Source organism: Panthera leo, chromosome C2 (genome assembly GCF_018350215.1).
Source record: "Panthera leo isolate Ple1 chromosome C2, P.leo_Ple1_pat1.1, whole genome shotgun sequence".
In the NCBI taxonomy this organism is placed as follows: domain Eukaryota; kingdom Metazoa; phylum Chordata; class Mammalia; order Carnivora; family Felidae; genus Panthera; species Panthera leo.
The window spans coordinates 40,659,217-40,684,853 of record NC_056687.1 but is presented as its reverse complement, the minus strand read 5'-3'; the positions used below and the strand labels follow the sequence as shown (position 1 = coordinate 40,684,853).

General features: G+C 34.8%; 1 protein-coding gene across 8 annotated transcripts in view; it reads right to left on the bottom strand.

The window, feature by feature from the left end:
• The window catches only part of LOC122230099 (casein kinase 2 subunit alpha' interacting protein), a 382,321-nt gene that overhangs the window by 347,522 nt on the left and 9,162 nt on the right, over positions 1 to 25,637 (bottom strand). The window contains exon 3 of one of the 8 annotated variants that reach the window (XR_006207281.1): positions 1,310 to 1,558. The exons of the other annotated variants lie outside the window; for them this stretch is intronic. The gene's annotated coding sequence lies outside the window, so the exon portion shown is untranslated. Of the gene's footprint in view, positions 1 to 1,309; positions 1,559 to 25,637 lie in introns of those variants that run through there. 8 annotated transcript variants of the gene reach the window in all.

Below are 25,637 nucleotides of genomic sequence, written 5' to 3'. Positions count from 1 at the left end.
TATACTATTTCCATCTTACTATTTTTTTCACAATCTGTAATTACTTATTCTATGTATTTGTTTCCTGTTTTGTTGTCCATCTCAGGTTACTAGAATGTAATTTTTGTAAGGATGGGATTTTAACTATCTTACCCATTGTAGTATTCCCAGTCTGGAAAAGAGCACAAAATACCTCTTTGGTAAGTATTTCTGAACAAAATCAAGTAATGAATGAATATGAGCTATTACATAAAGGCTAATTTGGGAACGTTTTTTTTCTATTTCTGCACCAATACCTACAGTGTAAAAAACAAAGTTGTAGCATGAAAAGAAACATGTTTCCATGGTCTGTTCAAAATGATGAATAACTCCCAGGATAAAGCCTATGACTAAGAAAGCACAAGAAATACCAGTTAGGCCATATGCTGGTGAGTAAACAGTAAAGTGGCTCCCTGAATGTCCATCTGGAAAGGGAGAAAACAATAATGGAGAATTAACTGTGTACCAAACATTGTGCTGAGTAGCTTTTCTATATCACCCCCTTTAGTACAACACTCTGAAGTATACATTGTCATCACCACTTTACAGATAAAAATTCTGACCTCAGAAAGATAAGAATTTATCTAACATTTCATAAATAGTGAATGATGGAATGATGGATCTCAGATTAGAGATGATGTCTGCCCAGTTCCAAAGCCTATATTCCTTCTACAATAACACATAACCTCTTTTGCTCTCTATTTTGATAAATTTAGAAGTTAGTATCCTCTGGGGGCACTGGAGTGGCTCAGTCAGTTAGGCATCCAACTCTTGATTTCAGCTCAGGTCATGATCTAACAGTCTTGAGATCAAGCCCCATGTCAGTCTCCATGCTGGGCATAGAGTCTGCTTAAGATTTTCTCTTTCCCTCTGCCCCTCCCCCACCTGTCTATGCATGTGCTGTCACCCTTTCACCCACGCTTTCTCTCAAATAAATAAACAAATAAATAAATAAATAAATAAATAAACAAACAAGTGTCCTCTGAATCTAAGAATAAAGGTATAGGCCCAAAAGAGACTTATAGGAACCCTCTTTTTAATCTCCTGAGAGGAGCAAAGGGGGGCGAAGAAACACTTGAGACTAATTTTTGGTCCACAAAGGTAAGCTGTCTTGCAGTGGCACTAAGTTATTTAATGGGAAGTGTCAGAGTCGAAACTGGTTTCTAGACCTAATCCGGTGCTCTCAGGCAAATAACTCAGTAATATAAACTAGAAATACATAGCTAAAGAATAATGTAAAAATGCAAGATTAGGTTTTATTGGGCACAAATGAACCAAATCAGCCATAGAATCTATTAGTGAAAAAATAAATAAATAACTGATATCAGACCTCTTGGCTATGAGCCTTCAAAAGCCAGAATTGCTTTAATCTTGGGGACGAAGATGCTCAGAACATTGATGAATCCATGATCTGTTTCTCCCGAGTCTTCCATCTCTGGGTCTTCACAGCTGAGCCCAATACCTCTCCTAACCAACTATGCATTCCGACTCATTCAGGAGTATTTTATCCATGAACAGCCTAAGAAGTTTCTAAAGGTTTCTGCAAGATAGAAGTCACAACGGCAGAAAGGGCAGTAAAAATAAATAAATAAATTTTTAAAAAGAATCTTGATAGGAAATACGAGAACTGTTTTAGACATATATTTCTGTAAATGTATTTTTCAGAGTAACATATTTTTTTACTGTTTTTAAATGTTTATTTAGTTTTGAAAGAGAGCGAGAGAACACAAGCATGGGAGGAGCAGAGAGAGGGAGACCCAGAATCCGAAGCCGGCTCCAGGCTCTGAGCTGTCACCACAGAGGCCAACGCGGGGCTCAAACTCACAAACCGTGAGAACATGACCTGAGCTGAAGTCGGACGCTTAACTGACTGAGCCACCCAGGCGCCCCAGAGTGATATGTTTTGATTACACATTCAGAAGTGCCATAATATTCTCAGTGCTCAGGGTCTCTAGGAGACTTATTGAAGCCCAATATATTGGCAGCTTCTGACTAGCCATCCCCAATCTGGTAGGGCTATAATAGTACCATCCTTCTGTATTTCTCTATTGCGAATTCATGGGAATCAAGTTACCCTTCAATTTTCCCTGACTACAAAGGATTGTACCAAGGATCGGTTCCAATCTCAAAGGCAACCATCTTTCATGTAAGAAGCTAACTCTGATATTGCTTAGCACAAGAACTATATTCAGTAGAAATGTGTAATACTGAATAGTGACTGACTAAACAATTTAGATCGTCTCTCCTGAATGTTTGAATGAAAGGGATACAAACCGAGTCCCCATTTGGTAGGAAAACTGGGGGAAGAAGCAGATGGAAGGAAAAACAAAGAGGACAAGAATAAAGGACCTGTGACCACTTTTCTCAGAATGGGTGGAACAGGCATTCACAGTTCATCCTTGGCTAGTACATGTTATCTTTTTATTTCTAATTAATTGAATAATATTACTTCTATCATTATATCTGAGCTGTTATAGAGTACCATGTATAATTGAATCTCCTTTTACTTTTATAACTCGTTTGAGTCCCTATATACCTTATCAGAAGGAAGTCTGATTTCTTCCAACTATGACCCACTCTTGCCCAGGAACGCTAAGGGCTAAACCCAAAGAATGAAAGTCAGCCCTCCACTGCAGTCAGGTTTATAGGGAGATCACATTTGATCCTTCCATTACTGCCATGGCCACTCATTTTTTAAATTGTGCTACTGCTCAAGTTTTCTTTTTCATCTTATGGATGCTTATTCTCTGCCAATACAGCCACAGAGGGTCTCTGTGCCAGAGTCTGCCAGAGTCTGCCAGACTCTGAAGATACACCTCTCTTAAGAACAACTCACATATTCTAGCAATTGTTCCACACAGCCTAGGCTGAGCTTGTGAGACACTTCCTGCCCCAGCTCCATGTTGTATCCTAACCAGGGAAACCTCACCTCTCCGAAAACAACAAAAATGTTAGTTCATCGTATACCATCTAAAGAACCAGCTCATACTACTCTTTTCCTATAGGAAATTTTATTTCAGGGATCCCCTTGTCCTTCCCCCTTCCCCCCACCACTAGATCTTGGCCAGGGCCATTCTGATCCATTCAATGTGGTGTCCTATACTAGGAGTTCCAAATAAGATTATTTAGAATATTAGTCAACTTCTTCCTTACCAGAAGGCCTCACGTCTTCATTTACAAACAGGTATGCCTTTCCTTCAAGGAACATCCTTCCTGACCAAGGAAATTTGAGAGCGGTAGCCTTGAAAAACAACATTTCTGCCACACCCTAACTTGGTAGTGGCTGGATCCTAGCCTTACCTTGGCACACTTGCAGCACCACTGAGGTGTCTTTCTGTTTTTAAGGCTTTTTGTCTCCACCTGAACAAGCAAGAGCCTGTCATTTTAAGTATCTTCTTCCATGGGGAACCTATTTAATCTCTACTTTGACTGACACCCTGTTTACACATCTATAAAGGAGATACTTTAAGCCCAAACTTTCTAATATCTAAGCTCCTTGGCAGGAATAAATTAAACACTACCAGGAAGACATTAATTCTTAATAGCTCAACATGTGAGAGGAATAAAAATAAATCCGTGAATTCTTTGCCTTCTAAAAACTTTAGATAGTGAGTCTATACCATTCATTTTCTTTTCGTAGCATAGCTCTTATTTATTTTTCTTCTATTTCTTATAGTTATTATGCTCCTTTCTTGCCTTAATTCTGAATCTATTTTAGAAGTATTAACCTCTTCGCTCCCTTTTACATGAGCATTGCGTCAACAAAAATATAACTTGATAGCCTTATTTTTTAAGCAATGCTATTAAGAAATAGTCAATATTCTTCTAAAGTGGGTTTAGAATTTTTACTAGTGCTATTTAGTTTTCTAAATAGTGCTATTGTCCCTAATGATCTTAATAAGTGATATACAAATCAAATGCAATACTTAAGACTTAACATGTAGTTTGATGCCCTTGCTATCAGACTCTGTTTGTAAGCTACTAGTATCACTGACATAATAGAATATTCTTTTTGGCTAGTTCTTTTGTCTCTTACAACATTGCAAACATTTTCTTTTTAGCATTACTAATTTAGTTGCCTTAACCTACTGTTTAATCTAAATACAATTGTTTACATTTTTTAAGTTGAAAATTATTTTTGCTTTCCTTTTTAAATACATTTTTCTAATCTCCCATTTATTTGTACTGTTTTCTCCCAATAAATATTAACATCACCTATAACATTTTTAATAATTTCAGTAGCAGTTTCAAAAGCATATGTTTTTAAAATCCCTTTCACAAATTTATATCCTAAAAATATACTAATACATTTTAGTTTCATTTAAATGCTTTACAGACTAAAAGGAAATACTACAAATTTAATGTCTAAATAGTAGCTATAATAGCTGAGTACCTAACATTAGGTTGGATAATAAGAATCACTACTGAATATTAGATACCTACATGAGATAGCCTTGGCATGCTAAAATAAAAAATAAAAATTAATAAGCCTCCCTAGAAAATAAAAAATCATAGTCTACATTTCTATCAATAACAACAAATACAACTAGATGCTGAGGAACTTTTTAATATGTACACACACACACACACACTTTCAAATGTTATTACTGTCAGCCTAACAATGCCAGGGACTGCCCTTATAAATTTAGGGACAATAATGAAGGTAATCTCAAATCTAACCCTTTTTCCCTATTCTCTTTGAACTGAGTTTACACACTATCATTTGTATGTTTCAATCACTATTAATTTACAGGACTGAAGGGGTGGGGGAAGACCTGACGGTGAACTTGAAGATGATCCAAATAATGCAAACAGTACAAAGAAAAGTTTATCTGTCAATTTGAAAGAACTTTAAAGACATTGTGATATGAAGTCGAATTATCACTACTATTAATTGCACAGGCATATTAAAAGGACCCCAGCAAGTGACCTCCTCTAAAGCAGAGAATGTATGTAGAAAATATGTCTTAATCTTCTATTCTACACTTAGATAAATGTCAAGTATATCTACCACCTCAATTAACCATCAGAAAAGAGCTGTCAAAATCTAATTCTTTTTTTGACAAGGCGTTTATTCTGAAACCAGCAGAGGGAGAAGCAGGCACTTGCATTAGAAAGAGATGAGTGTCACAGGGGTCTGAGCCACATGGGGAGCTTTCCATGTGCAAAAGGCTGATTAGAACCATGGTGAATCTAGGCGGACATGTTCCAGGGTTTGTTGACTGAGCTATAGTAAATCTGGGGCTTTGCAGTCTAGTTGACCTTGAAATTGAGCTTGTTAACAAAATAGATGTTTTCATTTCTAGCAATGTCAGGCAAAAATAAGGATGAATTGATTAAATGAAAGCACTTTACATTAAAGAATCAAATAAGCAGTTGCAAAGATGAAGGCCAGTTGTTTATTATAAGCATTTATTTTACCTCTGTTATCTTGAAAAACTTAAATTATGAAACAGCTTTTGATAATCACTAATACTAACACAATTAAACAAAGTTAACAGATGGTCATCCATTCATTTAGTGACATAACAGCTATTTATTGTGTTCTTTTACATACAAAGAAATGTGCTAGATGCATTAGAATACACACACAAAAATAAAATGCAGATTCTTCCTTCCAGGAAACTATAAACAATAAGATAATACAGTTACATGCTACAGTAACATAAATTTTTTAAATATGTTGGTCATTCAGCAATACCAATGTATTGAATTGGCAATTTAGAGCTGTACTATCTACTACAGAAGCCATTAGCCATCTGTGGCTTTTTAAATTTAAATTTAAATTACTTAAAATTAAATAAAACTAAAAACTTAATTCCTCAGTCTCACTAGCCATATTTCAAGTGCTCAATAACCATATGTGGTTATGGTTACTGTATTGAAAGTATATTTCCATCATTGTGAAGAGGCTGATTGGAGAGCACTGGTTTAGAATACAGAAATATCCTATCCAGCTTCAGGAATCTATTTAAACCATTTGAGTCTTCACAAGTGGAAAGAATGGACAAAATTTTGACATTCAGGGGAGCCTGCTTGACAGAAGAACATGCAACTCTTGATCTTGAGGTCTTGAGTTTGAGTCCCATATTAGATGTAGAGATTACTAAAAAAATATTAATAAGCTTTAAAAAACATTCAAAATTTCGCTTAATAGAGAATTAAAGATAAGGAAATAGCATGAACACAAGTCAAGAAACCAGAAGTAGTGGATATATATAGGGAGGAAGAATTGCATTTATTCATATACTTATTTTTACCTGTGGAAGAATAAAGGGTAGAAATGGGAAAATTATATGCTTAAAGTAGAATTGTCATCATTAAGTAATCTGAGTGGCAGGGGTGCCTGGATGGCTCAGTCCAGGTGAGCGTCTGACTTCAGCTCAGATCAAGATCTCACAGTTCACGTGTTCAAGCCCCATGTCAGGCCCTGCCTGCTTCAGATTCTGTGTCTCTCTCTCTCTCTCTGCCCTTCCCCACTCACACTCTGTCTCTATCTCTCAAAAATAAAATAAAAACATAAAAAAATATTTTTTTAATCTGAGTGGCAAAAAATTTGCATAATAGCATAATGATTTCAACTTTGCTTTACAGATAGATATGTTCTAAAGTATGGCATGCAATATGATTTTAAGTGGTACCATTGATGGCATTTTTTATTTTAACAACTTTATATGTATTTTATGAGTATGTGAAAAAATTTATTAGCACATTAAATATGTTATATCACTCATAATATTAAGACAAGAGTGAATTCTTTTCAATTAAAATACTAAATTGAATCAAATTCACAGATGGTCACTGTGTAGATAATGAAGAATCTTCAAGTTTTATTGCATACTGTGCTAGCTAAAACCATTGGATTCTGCTTTAACACTCTGTGACCATGGGCATATTACTTTTTCCTGTGCTTCATGAAGTCTCCTCTTCTGAAGAAAGATATTATTAAGAGTGGAGATATTAAGAGTATCTGTGTTACAATATTTGTGTAAGGGCTAACTGAAAAGCATTTAAAGGAGTGCCTAGAAAGTAGTAAGCACTTAATAAGTGTTTGCTAATATTACTATTAATAGTGAAATTTCAACATTATTAGATCTGTGTTTTAAGAAAGTTAATCCATCAGCAAACTACAACATGGATGAGAGGAGACAATCTGGAGATAACAAAATACAGATTCGATCATTCAAAGGTCAAAGGAAGTGCTGTGCCTGAACAGAGTAGCAGCAATGAAAAGGTACAGGAGAGAAATTTATAGATATAACAGAGCTAGAATAAACAGGACTTGATAAGTAATTTAATAGGAAGATGAAGGAAAGAGAGAGGTCAAAGGAAATGCCAAAATTCCAAAGTCTAGGTAAAGGGGCACCAGTATATAGTGAGAAGCAGATGTTTGGGAAGAATGATGATAGGTTTCATTTCAGAAATATTGACTTTGAGGTTATGGCAAGAACTTCAGGTTGAAGTATCCAAAAAATCAGTGCAAATAAGGATCTGGATCTCCACAAAAACTCAAACTGCAGGTTTATAACCATCAGCACACTGTTAATTATTAAAACCATGACACAAAATGAGGTTGCCAGTGGAAAGAGGGTGGAGGAAAGGATCTCTAAAGAACATCTTTTCTTTTCAGGTTAAATGAGGAAACTAAGACAATGACTGAGATGGAGATAGAGAATTCAGAGATGTGGATGAAAACCAAAGTACAAAGAGTTACATAAAGGAAAGGAGAAATAAAAGTATTAAGTGCTGTATACTGGTTGAGGATGGGGAATTGAGAGAGCTTATTGACTAGGAATTATTGATAAACTTAGAATAAAAACCTTGGTATAGGTCAGAATCAGTACTTGACCTTGATGTTAGGGTCAAATATTTGATAGTCTTTCAATAAGTTTAGCCACAAAAGCAATAAGGGAAAGTATGTTAGCTTGAGAAAATGTAAGAACAAGGTAAAGTCCTTGCTTTTGTTTTGAGTATATCAGTATGCTGAAAAAAGTCATGAACATAAAGGGTGACTGAAAATGAAAACAGAGAATGCAATTCAAAGAGGTAGCACCTGGAGATAGTGAGATAGTGGATCAAGAAAACATCAAAAAAGCTCAGTCTTGGAGAAGGTGAAGAAACTTCTCATTGGGAAAAACAAAATAGATGAAGATAGGTAAGAATCTATGCAAAGTCAAACTGAAATTAGTCATTTTATGTAACTAAGATCAAAAGTCCTCAATATTCACTCACGTATTCAAAAACATGTGTACTGAGCACCTATCATGTGCCAGATAGATGCTGTTCTTGAAACTGGTGATACAGAAATCAACAACACAGGTAGTAACCTAAACTTATTGAATTAATATATTCTAGAGTGAGAAGAAATACAATGTAAAATAAAAGAAGGCTGAAGTCACATCCTGGAGAACACAAATATTTAGAAATGGAGGAAAATAAGAAAAAAAAGGAAATAAAATGCCAATCAATAATAAAAAATTTTAAATAGTGAAATAGTTGTGAAGAAAATTAAATGAGACAATGGGATATAGAGTAATAGAGTAGCTTTTTGGTCAGCAAGGGAAGACAGGGAGGCCTCTCTGAGGATAACATGGTTAAATTCTGAATGCGATCAAACCTACTACATGAGGAGACCAGTAGAAGGAATGCTCCAGGAAGAGGAAATAGCTAATATAAAGACCCACAATGGGAATGATTTTAGCCTAGAGAGACAGGAAGAGCAAAGGGTGACCATTGCATAGTCAAAGTGAAGAAAAAGGCATGGTGTCTTGAGTGAATATGGCTGTCAAGAGTAATTTTTGAGTGTGAAATAGAATTTGGGAAGAAATATAAATAAATGAAGAACACTGGATAGAGTCACACTATTTGCTGTCTTCTTTTGCTCACATCTGCTTCTAAAAGACTAGTGAACCTTAGCAATCTGTTCATAGGAATCTCTACACTTCCATCTACACTCATTGTCTAGATGATCTCATCCAGTTCCTTAACGAAATTTTCTAAAGGCTGATGATTCCCAAATCTATGCCTTCATCCAGGATCTCTCCACTGAACACAAGATGGTTCTATCAATTGTTCACTTGAGAACTCAGAAGCATCTCTAACGCAACACATACAAACAAGAATTCTTTGTTATACCCTCACCCTCAAATACACTTCTTTCGCCTATCCCCTATTATAGTTAATAGCTCTCTCGTCCACTTAATTGCTTGGGACAAAGACTAAGAGGGCACATTGATTGTTCTTTCATATTCCACATCTGTCAAAACTCAGTAAGTTCTACCTTGTACCTCTCTGTTACAAAATATAAACCACTCTCACCAAGGCTACTGCTACAAGTCAAATTTAATTCATCATCAATTGTGCACTATTTAAACAAACTCTCACCAGTCTCCCTGTTTTAACTCTTGCTCCTCATTCTCCAGCAAGCAACGTATAAGGTAGTCATTTTCTAAAAGAATCTGTATAAGACTGGTATTATGTATGTCTCTAAATACTTGATAGAATTTGCCAGAGAAGCCATAAGGGCCTAAAATTCCTTAATGGAAAGATTTTAAATCACAAATTTCAGTGATCTATATTTATTGATATGAGGCTATTCAGGTTTCCTATTTTATCTTGAATCTTTTTTGGAATTTTTGGAATTTTTGTCTTTCAAGAATTTGTCCATTTCATTACATTTGTGAAATTCATTTGCATTAAGTTGTTTATAATAGTCTCATCTTTTTTTTTTTTAAGTATGTTTCACACCCAGTGCAGAGCCCAACACAGAGCTTGAACTCATGACTCTGAGATCAAGACCTAAGCTGAGATCAAGAGTCAAATGCCAAACTGACTGAGACACCCAGGCACCCTCATTTTTTATTCTTGATATCAGCAATCTGTGTTTTCTAATTTTTGCTTGATTAGCTGAACTAGATATCAAATTTTCTCTCGTTTCAAAAATTTAACTTTTGGATTCATCACATTTCTCTATTTCATTCATTTTATCTCTATTTCACTCATTTTATTTCTATTTTCTATTTCCATTTTACTTTTTATTTTGATTTCTAAGTGTAATTTCCACTCTTACATTTACTACTTCCTTCGTTTTACTTACATTAGATGTAATTTCCTCTTCTGTTTTTGAGCCTCTTAAGGTGGAAACTCAATTAACTCTCATCCTGTCTTCTTTTGTAAGAAAAACATTTACTATAACATTTCCCTTCAAGCACCACTTTAGCTGCATCCCACAAATTCTGATATGTTGTATTTTAAATTTTATGCAGTTCAAGATATTTTCTCATTTCCTTTTATTTCTTTTTTAACTCATGGGTTCTTTAGAGATATATTATTTAATTTCCAAATATACGAGGATTTTCCAGACACCTTTAATATTGATTTCTAATTTAGTTATATTATGGTCAAAGAATGTACTTTCTGTGACTTTTAAATGTCCTTTGAAATGTATTGATACTGTATTTTATTGCCCAGAATATGGTCTACATGCTAAATGTTCCATTTAATTTCGAAAAGAAATATTCTTCTGTTGTTGGGTAGACTATTTTATAAATATCAATCAGGTCAAATTAAATGAGGGTATTTTTAATTCTTTCACACCCATTCTGAATTCCTGTCAACTTATTCTATCAATTACTGAGTGGTAGGATAATCTTCAACTGTAATTGTTAATTTGCCTATTATTCTTTGCAGTTCTATAAAGTTTTTTTTTTGTTTTGGAATTCTGTTATTAAATGTATTCACGTTTATAATTCTTATATCTTCCGATTTTACTGACCCTTTTATCATTATGAAATCGCTACCTCTGTCTTTAATAATAATTTTTGTGTTAAGTTTATTTCATCTTCTATTAACATAGCCACTTCAGCTTTCATATGTTTACTCTTTGCATGTTACATTTTTTCTATTATTTTATTTTCAAACACACTTATATAAAAATATGAGGGTTCCTTCTTTATTTTTTTTCAATACATGAAATTTATTGTCAAATTGGTTTCCATACAACACCCAGTGCTCATCCCAAAAGGTGCCCTCCTCAATACCCATCACCCACTCTCCCCTCCCTCCCACCCCCCATCAACCCTCAGTTTGTGCTCAGTTTTTAAGTCTCTTATGAGGATTCCTTCTTTATTTGGTGTGATAATATTTATTGATCAAAATCCACTTACATTGAATGTAATTATCAATATGGTTGTATCTATTTCTGACATTTTGCTATTCTTCTTTTGTTTATCTCATTTCCTCAGTTCCTCCCTCCCACTTTCTTTTCTTCATTTTAATGTTTTTTCCTTAATTTAAATTTACTTTTATCTCTTTAGCTATAATTCTTTATATTTTTAAATGGATACTATAGGAGTTAAAACATTAAACTTTAAATTATTTCAAACTACTTAAATATTGATGTTCTTTGATGATATATGGGAAATTTGCAACAGTGCAGTTTTCATTTAACACCCCTCAATCCTTTGTGCTATCATTGTTATGCAAAATACATCATCTAGGTTACAAGCCAAATAATACAGTGTTAAAAATTTCCTTTACATAGTCATAGGTATCTTAGAGAAATTAGGATATAAAACTATAAATATATATTTACATTATTTCTAATAAGAAGCCAGCTGGTAATTGTAAGATAACTGTGGATAATGAGCCATTTCTCTCTTGATGCCTTCAAGATTTTCTCTTTTATCTTTGATTTTCAACATCTTAAACATGAGGTGTGTAGGTACAGGTTTTCTTTTCCAGTTTAGGGTACTCAAATTTCAGATGCATTCTACTCATTTCTAAAAATATTTGTCCCTTTCTCTTTCTTTTTGACTGTTGATTCCAATTACACATATGTTGGACCACATGACACTCTCCACTGTTCTCTGCAGAAGCTTTGTTCATTTCTCTCTGATCTATTTTTATTTCTGCCCTTTGTAACGTATAGTTTCTAGTGAACTATATTCAAGTTAACTGAGTCTTTCTTATGTATTTTGGTCTGCTTTTGAGCTCACCTAGGGAATTTTTATTTTTAGTTATTGTAATTTTCAGCTTCAGATTTTCCATTGGCTTCTTTTATAGTTTCCATTTGTCTGTTAAAAAACAATAATTCAATGTGTAATAACACCTTTTCTTATCTTACAACATATTTTTCTCTAATTCAAGAATAGAACAATTACTTTGAAGTTTGTGCTAATTTAACATCCTGACCCACTGACAATCAGTTTGTATTGATGGATTTTTTTTCCTGCATTTGAGTTATACGTTCTAATTTATTTCCATGGCTAGCATTTTTTTCTTTTTTTGCAAACTTGTAATGATAGATAATGCCATAACAAACTGCCATAACAAAATACTATAACTGGGTGCCTTAAACAACAGAAAATTATTTTCCAGTTCTCATAGGTCTGGAGGCTAGAAGTCCAAGATCAAGGTTCAGCTGATGAGGTTTCTCTTCCTGGCTTGCAGACAGCCATCTTCTCACTATGTCATCATATGGTCTTTCCTCAGTGTGTATGTCGAGAGAGAGAGAGAAACAGGCAGACAGAAAAAGAGAGAGTGTGTGCTGGTTCTCTAGTCTCTCTTATAAGAGCACCAAGCCTTTTGGATCAGTTCCCCACCCTTAAGACCACATTTAACCTTAATTACATCCTCAGAGACCCTATCTCCAAATACAGCTACACTGGCAGATGAGGTGTTAACATATGAATTTGGGAAAGAACATTCAGTCCATAACAGATAATATTTTGTAGAGACTCTGAAATCTCTTTTCTTCTTAGGATTATTGGCTTTTGGTTCCAGTAAACCACTAGCTTGCCTGGATCCAAACTAAAATTTGTCTTCCCCATGGTGTGGAGAAGATGATACTGCTGGCCAAGTTTTCTTGGCTTCCAGCTGCTGCTTTTTAGCCTAGCCTCCATGTTGCTCTCCTCTGTTCCTATTTAGTTTAGATGTCTGCCAAGAAATTTAGCTGAGTCAATTCTTAGATTTTGGGGGTTCACTCTTTTGGTGGTTTCTTGCCTCCAGGCCCCTCTAGTAAATTTCCAGTTGCTTTTCCATCCCAGAATTCTGTCTTCTGACATATCAATCATACGATTTCTTTTCTCTGCCACCCAAGCTCTCCGTGGACTAGGAAATATACTCAAAAAAAGGCCTAACAAACTACAATATTTCACCAGAGGCAAATTTGTCATTCAAGAGCAAACCCATATCTCTTTTCTCCCTGCTTTTTCACCAGCCTGTCTGGGGTCATATTTTATTGATCATCCAGGAATTTTCAAAATATTCTACTCAGAGTTTTGGATTTCAGACCTTTTCTGGTGCTTCTGCTTCTAGAATTTTCCCTTAAATATCCAGTGATTTGGCTGTCTTGCAACTGAGTCATTTAGGCTGAGGTTTTCTTAAAAAGCCACAACACTGTACTTTCTATAAGACGCAGTAGCAGTCTTTCAGTAGTAAACTCTTCTCAAGTTTCTACTTGCCTCTGGTCATTTTCCAGTATCTTCAAATTATTGTTGTTTTTTTTTTTTTATTATTTTCCAGTTACTGTAATTGTTTTCTGTGGGAAGAATTGCCTGAACTTGTCACACTCCCTATTATCAATGATCATTTTAACATACAAATCAGATCATATATATCACACACACACACACACACACACACACACACACGTTTAAAAATCTAGGAATTGTCCTTCCCATTAACTGGAATAGAATACAAACTCAATATCCTGTAAGTCTCTGCAGCATCTACCCTCTGCTTAAATTCCTGGCCTCATTCTTTTCCATCCTCCTTGCTCACTATAGCCATAATACCTGTATCAGATAATCTACAGTTTACCTAACCAACAGTTTGGCCCATCCATCCTCCTGGATTTTTTTTTTCATATTCTTCTTTCTTCTATGTAAGCTACCTATCTCGGAAATGTAAAGAGTACAGTGTTTCCCAGATTCCCAGACATATGCAGAGCTGGGTCTGATTTACCTAAGGGCAATTCTATTCCCCTCGCCAATGATTAATTCAGGATTGATCATTTGGAAGATTTGGGTAGCATTTGAGAAGAGGTTGACAGAGATTCTGAGAAAGTTTCTCTCCTCTCTTCTAAGAAATTTTCTTGTTCCCTGAACTTGAATGAGGAAGCTCTGATAGCTACTGACATCCATCCTCTAGTCACAAAGTGAACTGGCCTTCAAGGGGTACAGATCGAAGGTTAATGCAAACATATTGGGGAGGAAAACAAATTAAGGAAAAAACTAGGTTCTTGATGATGGGAACTATTGGAAAAAGCAGTCTCATGCTTGCAGTCTTTCCACCCCATCAGCTGCTTAAGGATGGGCCTTGGGCCTGAAATACTTCTCCACCAAGAGATCGAGTCCTCAGATCGAGTCTCTGCTGGGCTTATTTATTACCTTGTGTGGGAGTATCTTTCCCTGTCCTGCTTATCATAAAGCACCTGCATCATATGCATCATATGCATCATAGAGCACCTGAACAAACCCAGTGTTGTATCTGCCTCTTGCAGACTGCAGCACGAGAGGGTGTATGCACTCTCTGTCAGCTGCCAAAAGGGACCAATGAGGACCAATGTCACTAGAGAAACTGTCTTGCACTGTCTCTTCTCTAATAGTTAGTCCAGTACTTGACTGCATGATTTTCCCTGATGACTCCAATACCAAGATACGGTGCACGGAAATGTTTGAACTTCCATTCCTGATAAAATAGGCAACAGATGCTATATGGTTGACAGGATCAAACAATCTTGAAAACCACCTGACCTTTGCACTTCTGGTTATTTGAGACAAAAAGTGTCCTAATCATTTTTAACCATTGGATTTTTTTTCTCTTTCTTGTTAAAGCATACTGGCCTTTTTTCCACTCCACAAAAATGCCAAGCATGTTCCTCGCTTCACGTTACTTTAATTATTATTATTTCTTTTTAAGACCTTCCCCTAGATCTTAATTTATCTGTATCCTTTTCATCATTCAGATTCCAATTCAAGTTCAAACTTTTCAGATAGTCTTTCCCCAACCAGTCTAGCTAAAGTAGCCTCTCAACTTTGCCAATGTCCCTATTTAATTTCTCCTTTAAACTTATCATGATTTGATATCATACCATTCATACTTTTCTTTTCATTACCTATTTTTCTCAGTAAGTATATCAGTCTAGAAAAGCAAACATTTTCTTGTTCACTACTGCCTGTTTGGTGCCTAGAAGAGGATTTGGCAGCTATTGGACCCTCAACAAATGGTTATTAACCAAAAAAAAAAAAAAAAAAATAGCAGAAATGAGTGAATTTAGTTGGAAATAGTTTTAACAATGAAACTCATTCATTAGAATAGAAATCTTTCAAATGTATATTGTAAAATTGGTTTACTCATTAGAGAAAAATGTCAGTAATATCAGCTTAAGTCCATATGGTTTATCTCATAATTTTTTGCTTCCCATAATTCCTTAGAGATTTGTATTCTCCAAAATATTTGTATACTAATTTTCACAATGGAACAGTCTCTTCCACTTGAAAAATAGGCTTAAAGGTCATTTTTCCATTATTCAAATTCCTGGAAACAAATCTGTTTACTTGGGAGAAGAATCAAATACTATAATCTTACCATTAGTCAAAAGACTTGCATTGTTTTTATTAAATGTTATCCAAATGAGTTTTTTTTCAACCAGCCTTTGCAAATTAGCATTAGTTCACATGCCCAGAGATCAAAACAAATAATGTAGCTAACACTGAAATTCATTACTTTAATATTCAACAGCATCAAAAGAACTATGCATGGGTGTTAGAAAGGAAAGTGTGCATTTTGTTGGTGTGAAGGGTTTGCATTGACCTTTCCAGACTTAGGGATCTGTTCTCCAAAGCACTTATATGCAACAAAGTTAAGGTTTTAAAAACACAGAATATAACTGATAAGGAAATGTAAGTATTAAATGTGGAGTTCTCTTTGGAATTTTTTTTATCTTTATTAAAAATACTACGGGGTAACAATACATGAAAAATAAAGCTTAGCATGTCCTAAGCCATTGTGCTCAAACACTACCTTTAATGTATCCTTTCCTTACTACCTGTCTCTGTCCCTACTTGGCATTTTCTCTGCCTCAGTCTTAAATATCTAGTGTCCCATCACCGATTAAGACTAAACTCTAAGCACCACTTTCATAAATGAAGCCTCAGTGTACTCAGCAACTGTTTGGTTCTTATTTTTTCACTTTGGTTTCCTTTTTTATTCCCTCCCGTGAATTACAAAGCTCCTCTTGAGGATAGCAAGAGGTCAGGCTGAGACACAAACTGTTTTTTGTTTTGTTTTGTTTGTTAAAGAACACTTTAACTTACAGTATTAATTGTGCCTGTTTAAGAAACATTCCCTTGTTCCTTGCATTGGCTCCAATTACACATTTCACTCTGACTTAGCCCCTCATGTTCCCTCTTCAATATAGCTACTACCTATTTCTCTTTTTTAACCCTAGAAAATAATGATCACTTTAACACTCTAATTAAAATTATCCTGTATGTGCCCATTCTCTATTAAAATATAAACGTGTTGCGGGACATAGAATTATCGCTTGAGGAAATCAAGTATTTTGTTTTCAACTTCCAGACTCATTTATAAACCAAACTTTAAGACTCGCTGACATGAAAACTTCAAATCTCTTTTAGCAAAACACATTTCTCTTTCCTAATTTGCCTTATAGTTTCATTTTATGTCTTCCCCGCCTCATTTGGTTTTTGGTCAACTCACTCTAGAACATGATGACAATGTGATACCCACATACATCTGTGGTTTAACCATTACACAAACTGCCTGCACTAAAATGCCAAAACTGCCTTGTCGCTGAGATGCTTTGAAGCATTTTCATCATCAAACTGGCCACAAATGGAAACCCATGACCCAGAACAGGTCTGTGGGTCCGTGGGACCTCAAAGTGCTAGAGTTTAAAATCCTCCACTGAGGACCAAATGCTGCATAGCAGGAAACCCACACTAAACAAAATCAGAAGAAGGAAAGTATTGCCAAAACGCAGTTACTTTTGGACTAATTTTCACATTATAGTCCTGTTAAGTACAGTATAGAATCCATGATGGTCTCCTTTCATAGGCTGAAATTGGCACCACCTTTTCCTTCAATCCCCACAGAGAATTTATAGAAACAATAGTCTCATAAAACAGTCTGTTGTAAAAATAACAGCAAAAATAATGTTATCTTAAAATAATACCATGAGTTAAGATGACATTGGAGAGCTGATATTCCATGAGATTACCTGACAAATATTAAATAAGCAGCCGCGAAAGTTAGAGATTCTTTAAGTTTTGGCCCTTTAATATATACTTATTCTGGTGAATTCCCCTATTACAGCTGGAAACTTCAGATGACCTTACTCCTAGTATGTGTTAGAATTCCTCTTTGGCAGTGATGAAGTACCTGACCAAGGAGCCCAAAAGGACCACAGCATAGAGATTAAGTCCCAAACAATGACATTAAGGCCCTTCCTTGGCAAAGGGCCACATGACTGAGACCCAGATAACTTCAGAAGTCATGATAAGTAGAGGACACCAAAAAAACCAAATATTCCTATTTATTAGATTGTCTGCTGGCAGGTTGAGGACCTGGGAACCTTTCCTGATTGATTAAATAAGGTCTGATGCTAGGGTTTCTCAACTTCCTGAATTTTTCCTAAAGGCCTAGAGAAAGCCAGTCAGTATGACAAAATAGGAAAATAAAATTTCATTAGTCTTACTTTCTACCTAAATTCAGCCAGTATCAAGGGTGATTTTAATATCCATGAACATGAATTCCCAAAGCCCTGCCTAAACATTCTTAAATTACCTTAACTCTAATTACATTAACTTCAACTCTACTCCAGCCACCCACCTTAGATCCAACACCATCCAAAGTAACTCTGTGTTTGACATCTTTAATGTTAATATCCTGCTTTCTTACCACAACTCTCAATCCTTCCAGCTCTCCTGTGTATTTTAATCCATTTCCATTTTAACCTCATTGGCAATATAGTCAGTGGTTAAGTGTGTGGGCTCTTAAATCAGTCTACTTGGATCCACATCCTGGATCAGTTGCTTCCTAGCTATGCACACTTAGACAGGCTTCAATTTCCTCATCTAAAGAAAATGGAATTATGTTTAATCTAGCAGATACTCATGCCCATCTAATATAGTTTTTATGAAGATAAAATGAGAAAATCTGGAACATTAGCATAATGTAGGTAAGGAACATAGTAGATGATAAATAAATACTAGTTTCTTTTTAACCCATTTACTCCTAAGATCGTTAATTTTCATCTAATTTTTTCATATACAGCCCAAAATCTGTGCTTCATCATTTTCTTTTCCCCAAATAAGGAACAGGAAAATTTAGTCTACCAGATGTTCTACTCCACACCAAGACTGCTAAAACTTGATGGGAAGATACATAACTTGGATTGAACCATCAAAACTGTAAGACCTCCAAAAGGAATCAGGCTATTGCTATGGTTCAGTAAGCCTTTTACATGTCAACAAACAACAATATTTCTAAATACTGACAGCATGTTTTAAAAAACACAGTCTTCAAATATCCTAGATTATTTATTTTCTACAAAAATTTTAGGAATATGGGAGCCTGTGTGGATCAGTCGGTTGAGTGGCGGACTTCGGCACAGGTCATGATTCTGCAGTTCATGAGTCTGACCCCCACGCTGGGCTCTGTGCTGACAGCTCAGAGCCTGGAGCCTGCTTCAGATTCTGTGTCTCCCTCTCTCTGCCCCTCCGCTGTTCACACTCTGTCTCTCTCTCTCTCAAAAATAAATAAACATTAAAAAAAATTTTTTTAATTAAACAAAAAAATTTTAGGAATAGGAGTGCCTGGGTGTCTCAGTTGGTTAAGTGCCTGACGCTGGATCTCTGCTCAGGTCATGATCTCACAGTTCATGGAATCGAGCCCTATGTCAGGCTCTGCACTAACAGCATGGAGCTGGCTTGGGATTCTCTCTCCATCACTATATGCCCCTCCCCCTTCTCAAAATAAATAAACATTAAAAAAATATTTTAGGAATAATTCCTTTCCTTTTCAGACCTTGTTATTACATCAATTATCTCTCTTTTTTTCTGTTTTAATATTTTAATTCCTCTTTTTTCCATTTTTTTTTTCCTATTTTAATTCCTTTCTTTTTCCCAGATCCACCATTATATTTGCTGAGGCCAGGGCAACAGTACAATTGGAGGCCCACATACAATATTTTTAAATATTTCAAAATTATGAGTCAAGCTAAAAGAACCTTCTACTTCTACCCAAGATGAAGTAACAGCAACCAGATTTACTACCCCACCTAAAACAATCTCCCCTACAACAACCAAAAAAACCAGACAAAACATATAAAATGATTTTTTAATCTACAAAACAGTTTTTTAAGACTTTGGACACCAGTCAAAAAATTATAGTGATCATGAAGAGACAGGGAACAAATCAGGTGAGCCCTACAATTTTTTTTTTTTTTTTAGTTTACTGTCTTGAGAGAGTTCTCAAGCCACAATATGGGGAGGGAGAAGCCAGCAGGACCCAAATGGACCCCTTGAATTGAGGAGACAGACAGGTGAGTACAGAAATAATAATGCTCTTATAGTTCACTGGACAGAGTACCAGAGAGGACAGAATTTTCACTGAGACAGAACCCTGGATGGCTATAGAGGATCCCCTCAACTATTCAGCAGAGAAATTATCAATGCATGCACATGAGGAAATTACTCAAAACTAGGGAGAAAAAAATATCAAGAACAATGCTTGGAACTAACACAGGGTCAGAAAGAGTCCTTTTCACATCACTGAGACTAAGAAACCTCATCATTTAGAGATAATGAGGTGGACCACTCAGGAAGGTCTTGCCTCAATGATAAGGAAAAATAATAACCCTAAATTAGCTCTAGCAAACAAATATAAAAAGGAAAACCAGAAAGCATCAAACTGTTCCAAAGTAACTTAACTGTATCCTGGAATGAAATTCAAGAATATTTACAGAAATACAAAAGATATCCAGCACTCAGAAAGTAACATTCACAATGTATGGCCTTCAGTCAAAGATTACCAAGCTTGCAAACAAGCAGGAAGGCAGGACCCATAATGAGAAGTAGAATCAATAAAATGAATTGACCCAGAACTAATCCAGGTGTTAGAATTAGTAGAGAAGGATGATAAAATGGCTTTAATAACTATGTTCAATATGTAAAAATTAAATAGAAACATGAAAGATCTAAAAAGATCCATATCTACTTTCTAGAGATAAAAACTACAGCAAAAGTAGTTTGCTGAGATGAAAAATATACAGGATAGAATTAAGTAGAATAGGCAATAAAAAAAACAGACTAGTAAACTAGAGGACATAATAGAACTATTAAAAACAAAACAGAGGAAAAAATAACATTAAAAAAATAAAGAGAATCAATTAACTGTGGAACAAGTTCAAGCAACCTAATATACAAACTTAAAAGATACAAACACTCCATTTAACATCAAAATCCAAATTCTTTTCAAGATCAAACAGACCATTTGCCAATAAAGACCATAGTTTAAGTCATAAAACAAGTCTCAATAAATTCAAAAGCATTCAATCCATAAAAATCTTCTCTGACCACAGTGGAATTAAAATCTGGAGTGCCTGGGTGGCTCAGTTGGTTAAGTGTCTGACTTTGGCTCAGGTCATGATCTCATGGTCTGTGAGTTCCAGCCCTGTGTTGGGCTCATTGCTGACAACTCAGAGCCTGGAGCCTGCTTCAGATCCTGTGTCTCCCTCTCTCTGTCTGCCCCTCCCCCACTCATGCTCTGTCTCTATCTCTCAAAAATAAATAAACATTAAAATAAATTTGTAAAGTAATCAATAATAGAACAATCTCTAGAAATCATCACATATTTAAAAAATAAAAATACACTTCCAAATAACCCATGCATCAAAGAAGAAACTTGAAGAAAAATTAGAAAGTATTTTAAATTAATTTTTTGAAAAAATACCAGAAAGCAATACTAATGGGGAAATTTATAGCACTAAATGCTTATATTAGAAGTCATATCAATGACCTCAGTTTCCACCTTTAGAAACTAGAAAAAGAAAAGCAAATAAAGCCCAAAGCAAGTGGAAGGAATAATAAAGACCAATATTCCTCATTATAGGTACAAAAATTGTAAACAAAGTTTTAGAAAATAGAATCTTACATATGGATACAGATATATAGATATATGTAAAGATTCATGTATCTGACCAAATAGGGATTAATCCTAAAAAGGCAGATTGTTATAACATTTGAAAATCAATGTAATTCACCATATTAACAGAATTTAAAAAAATTATTATGTCAGTAGTAGTAAAAACTTTTGACAAAATCCAATATTCATCTTATTCCCGATTTTTAAAAAATACAGCTAATATAAATCCTGCACAAAAACTAAATACTTTCTTTTTAAGTTCAGTAACAAAACAAGCATATTCACTCTTGCCACATCTATTCAACATTGTACTGACATTTCTAGCTACTGTAATTATTCACCTGAGAAAGGCATTTTTATGTAAATAAAGAAATAAACCTGTCTATTTGCAGTTGATATTGTTGTCTGGAAGAGATTCTGATGGAATTTACCAAGAGCTGCTAGTCATGATAAATTACTTCTCAAAATTGCCAGATACAAGATCAATCTATAAAAATCAATTGTACTCCTAATTAGTAGTAATGAATAATAGAAAACTAATTTAAAAAAACTATTTACAATATTATCAAATGAAATTCTTAGGTATAAATTTGACAAAAGATGTGAAATGTACAATGAAAAAGCAAAATGATGGGGCGCCTGGGGGGCTCAGTCAGTTAAGCCTCTGACTTTGGCGGTTTGTGGTTCAAGCCCAGCGTCAGGCTTTGTGCTGACAGCTCAGAGCCTGGAGCCTGCTTCAGATTCTGCGTCTCCCTCTCTCTCTCTGCCCCTCCCTCGCTCACGCTATGTCTCTCTCTCTCTGTCAAAAATGAATAAACGTTAAAGAAAAAATTTTTAAATAAAAAAAAGAAAACAAAAAATGTTGCTGAGTAAATTATTAAAAGATCTAAAGAAATGGAAAGATAAAAGTTGTTCATGGATCAGAAGATTGAATATTGTTAAGATACTAATTCTCCCCAAATTGATTTATAGATTCAACGCAATCACAATCAAAATTCCATCAGGCATTTTAATAGAAATTAAAAGGCCAATTCTAAAATCTATATACAAATACAAAGGACCTAGAACATCCAAAACAATTTTGAAATGTAAAAATTAATTTGGAGAGCTAACACCACATGATCTCAAGACTTACAAAGATACAGTGTTCAAGATAAGGTAGTGCTGGCTTTAAGATAGCCTCACAGAACAATGAAATAGAATAGATCTCTACCAAAAAATAAAAGCAAACAAGCAAACAAACAAACAAACAAAAACACCTGATCTTCTTTGAGAAAAGTATAATAGCAATTCAATGGAAAAGGGCTGTCTTTTCAACCAGAGACCAAAAATTTGATCCATTCCTTATACTGTATACATATTTATATTCATGTTTATATATAAACAAAACCTGAAAATGGGTCATAAACCTAAATGTGAAACATAAACTATAAAATTTCTAAAAATTTCTATAAAATGTATGACTTTGGGTTAGGTCAACATTTCTTAGACAAGGACATCAAAATCACCATTTCTAAAAGAAAAAATTAGGTTGAACTTTACTGAAATTAAAAAAACAAAAACAAAAACAAAACCCTTCTGCTCTTCAAATGACTGTTAGGAAGGTGAAAAGACATACCACAGACTAGGACATGGGGCTCAAATTCACAAACTGAGAAATCATGCATGACCTGAGCCAAAATCAAGAGAGTTGGATGCTCAACCGACTGAGCCACCCAGGCACTCCCTTCCTCATTATTTACAGCCAAACCTCTTGAATTATGGTCTACACTCACCCACTCTACTTTTATACCACCATCACCCAGCACTGTTGGATCAGTATCACCCATTCTATACCAAATACAGACTTAGAAAATGATGATAATATTAATTAATGATTATAGGAGCTACCTTTTACTGAGTTTTATACAAAAGTCTACATTTCAATACGGTATTGACTAAAAAGCAATACACTGTCTGAAGACCTGCCTAATTTTTAAAAAAAATTTTTTAAATGTTTATTTCTTTTTGAGAGAGAGATAGAGTGCAAGCGGGGGAGGGGCAGAGAGAGAGGGAGACACAATCTGAAGTGGGTTCCAGTCTCTGAGTTGTTAACACAGAGCCCAAAGCAGGGCTCAAACCCACAAACCCTGAGATCATGACCTGAGCCAAAGTCAGACACTGAACTGACTGAGCCATCCAGGAGCCCCCAAGACCTGCCTAATTTAAAGGCTCCCTGTAAATGACTATGGAACTCGAAAGGTCATGTATCCTCTTAGTCCTATTTCTTTATTTACTAAATAGAAGTATTAAGTCAGATAATCTATAAAATCACCTTCAGTCAATGTCTTTAAAAAAAAAAAAAGTTTTGATTGTCTACTTGTAGAGCATAAGTTTTTATCAAGTGTTAAACACAAAAACCCTCAAACACATATTTTCTATATTTTCCCCTACCATCCCCTTTCCCATAACCTACATGCTCAAATATAAGGTAAATTTCTTTTCCTCAAAATGATCCCTCAAAAAAAAATGAGTTAGCTTAAAATCAATATTTCCAAATGGTGCTTTCTTAATTTCTTTGTCTTGAATGGCATTTCAGGGCCCAGGAGAAGATATGAGCCCAAAATTGCCTTCATCAGTGTTAGTTTTATATGTGTATATATTTAGATATGTGATGATAGATGGACAGATGCATAGATAGACAGATAGATAGATATAAATAGAGAGATAGATATAGACAGGTAGTTAATAAGACTGAAATTTAAAATAATGGAATTGTAGAAAATTAACACATTACCGGATTCTGACCACACAATTCCAAGTGTTGGTATTGTAGTAAAGAAGATCACTTTTAAAAGCGAAATGATAAATGATTATATTGTGGAGATTAACAAAAATACTATAAATCTTAATGTTATGTAAATGAATACTTATATCATGAGATAAAATTTCCAGTAAGCATCATAAACAGATACCAAGTATAGATGATGGGTTCTAAAAAGCTGGTGACTCAAAAGAAAGTCTCCAATGATGAAAAATTAATGGCATTTCATGAAATATGAAATTTTTAAAAATTAGCAGTTTAAAATTAACTCAGTGTTTGCTAAAATATATGATTTTAAATGTCTTTGTAACTCAATAAATTGACCTTCTAATAAGGCAAATGGGAGCTACCTTACATTCAATGTTGCTTTAAATTAGGCATAAAAGCTCTAGTATAATATTATTCTGACATGAAAAAAGACTGTATATTGTTAAGTATAAAGTTTTTTTAAACAGCATAAATGAGGTATCATTTTGTAATAAAAAAATGTCTATCTATACAAAACTACCTCTTGGTAAGATGTTATCACTTGGTGGTAGATGAGTAAAGGTAAGCTTTTTATCTTCTGTTTTTCTCTCTGTACAAATTTTCTATAAGCATTGTAATCATTTTGATATTAGAAAAATGAAAGACAAGACATCCACATCTTTGAAGCCCTGTCCGCTTTGCCCCATTTATTTCATGCCATAAGATGTTATTCATTTGTAGCATCTCACTTTGGTATATTACTTTTAATTTACTCCATACTTTTTAATATAACTGATACCTATGTTGCTTTAAATTGGTAATTGAAGGATAAGAAAAATCCTATACTGCATATGTTCAAGTCATAAAAATACTCTGAGTGAACCAGAAGAAGCCAATGATCAACATTTCTTTGATTTCTAATATTAGATCATTAACTCAGTTTTAGTTCTTGTCTTATTTTTAATTCAACAGAGTTAAAGAGGTTCTGGGTCAATGTTCTGGGTGAATCAGAGAATCAAGCTTTGTTCCCTTCCTTGGATCTTGAAAATGTGAGTGTGCACATCTATTGCAGGAAGGGAGGGGAAAGCGAAGGACAGAGACCAGCAGATCCCTATGGAGGCAGAAGGACATAGAGCAGCAGCCTTGGATAATGAAGGGACAAACTGAGTGGCTCCCTGGGTGGGTCTTCTGTTTTGAAATCTATAGCTCTGCATTCTCACTTAATGTCCTCTATGGTTTCTTAATGTTTACTCTGGTTCTCTGTTGTAATTTGTCTCCTAGAGATGAAAGATGAAGATGGCTAGTCTGGTAAGATCCTCTTTCAACATCTGGTGTTTACTACAGCTCTGTGAAGTTTACTTTTTTTCCCTCATCATTGCATTTAGTCTATGTGTTTCCTTAAGTCCAACAATTTTACAGACATTGTAAAAAATAAAATATTAGTGTCCCCAATTTTTTCTCTTACCCATCTCCTGTTTTTGCCCTCTGCCCACCCCAGTAAACACAAAGACAGTCTTAGCAATGAATCCCTCAAAGAAGGCATGTCAATTGATCAACCAATGTATACTTTTCACTGAGTCACTCTGTGAATTAGACCTTGGTTCACAAGACTAAGATATTTATGAAAACTCAAAGCTAGTTCAGAAAATAACTAAAGTATGAATCAAAACTGAACTGA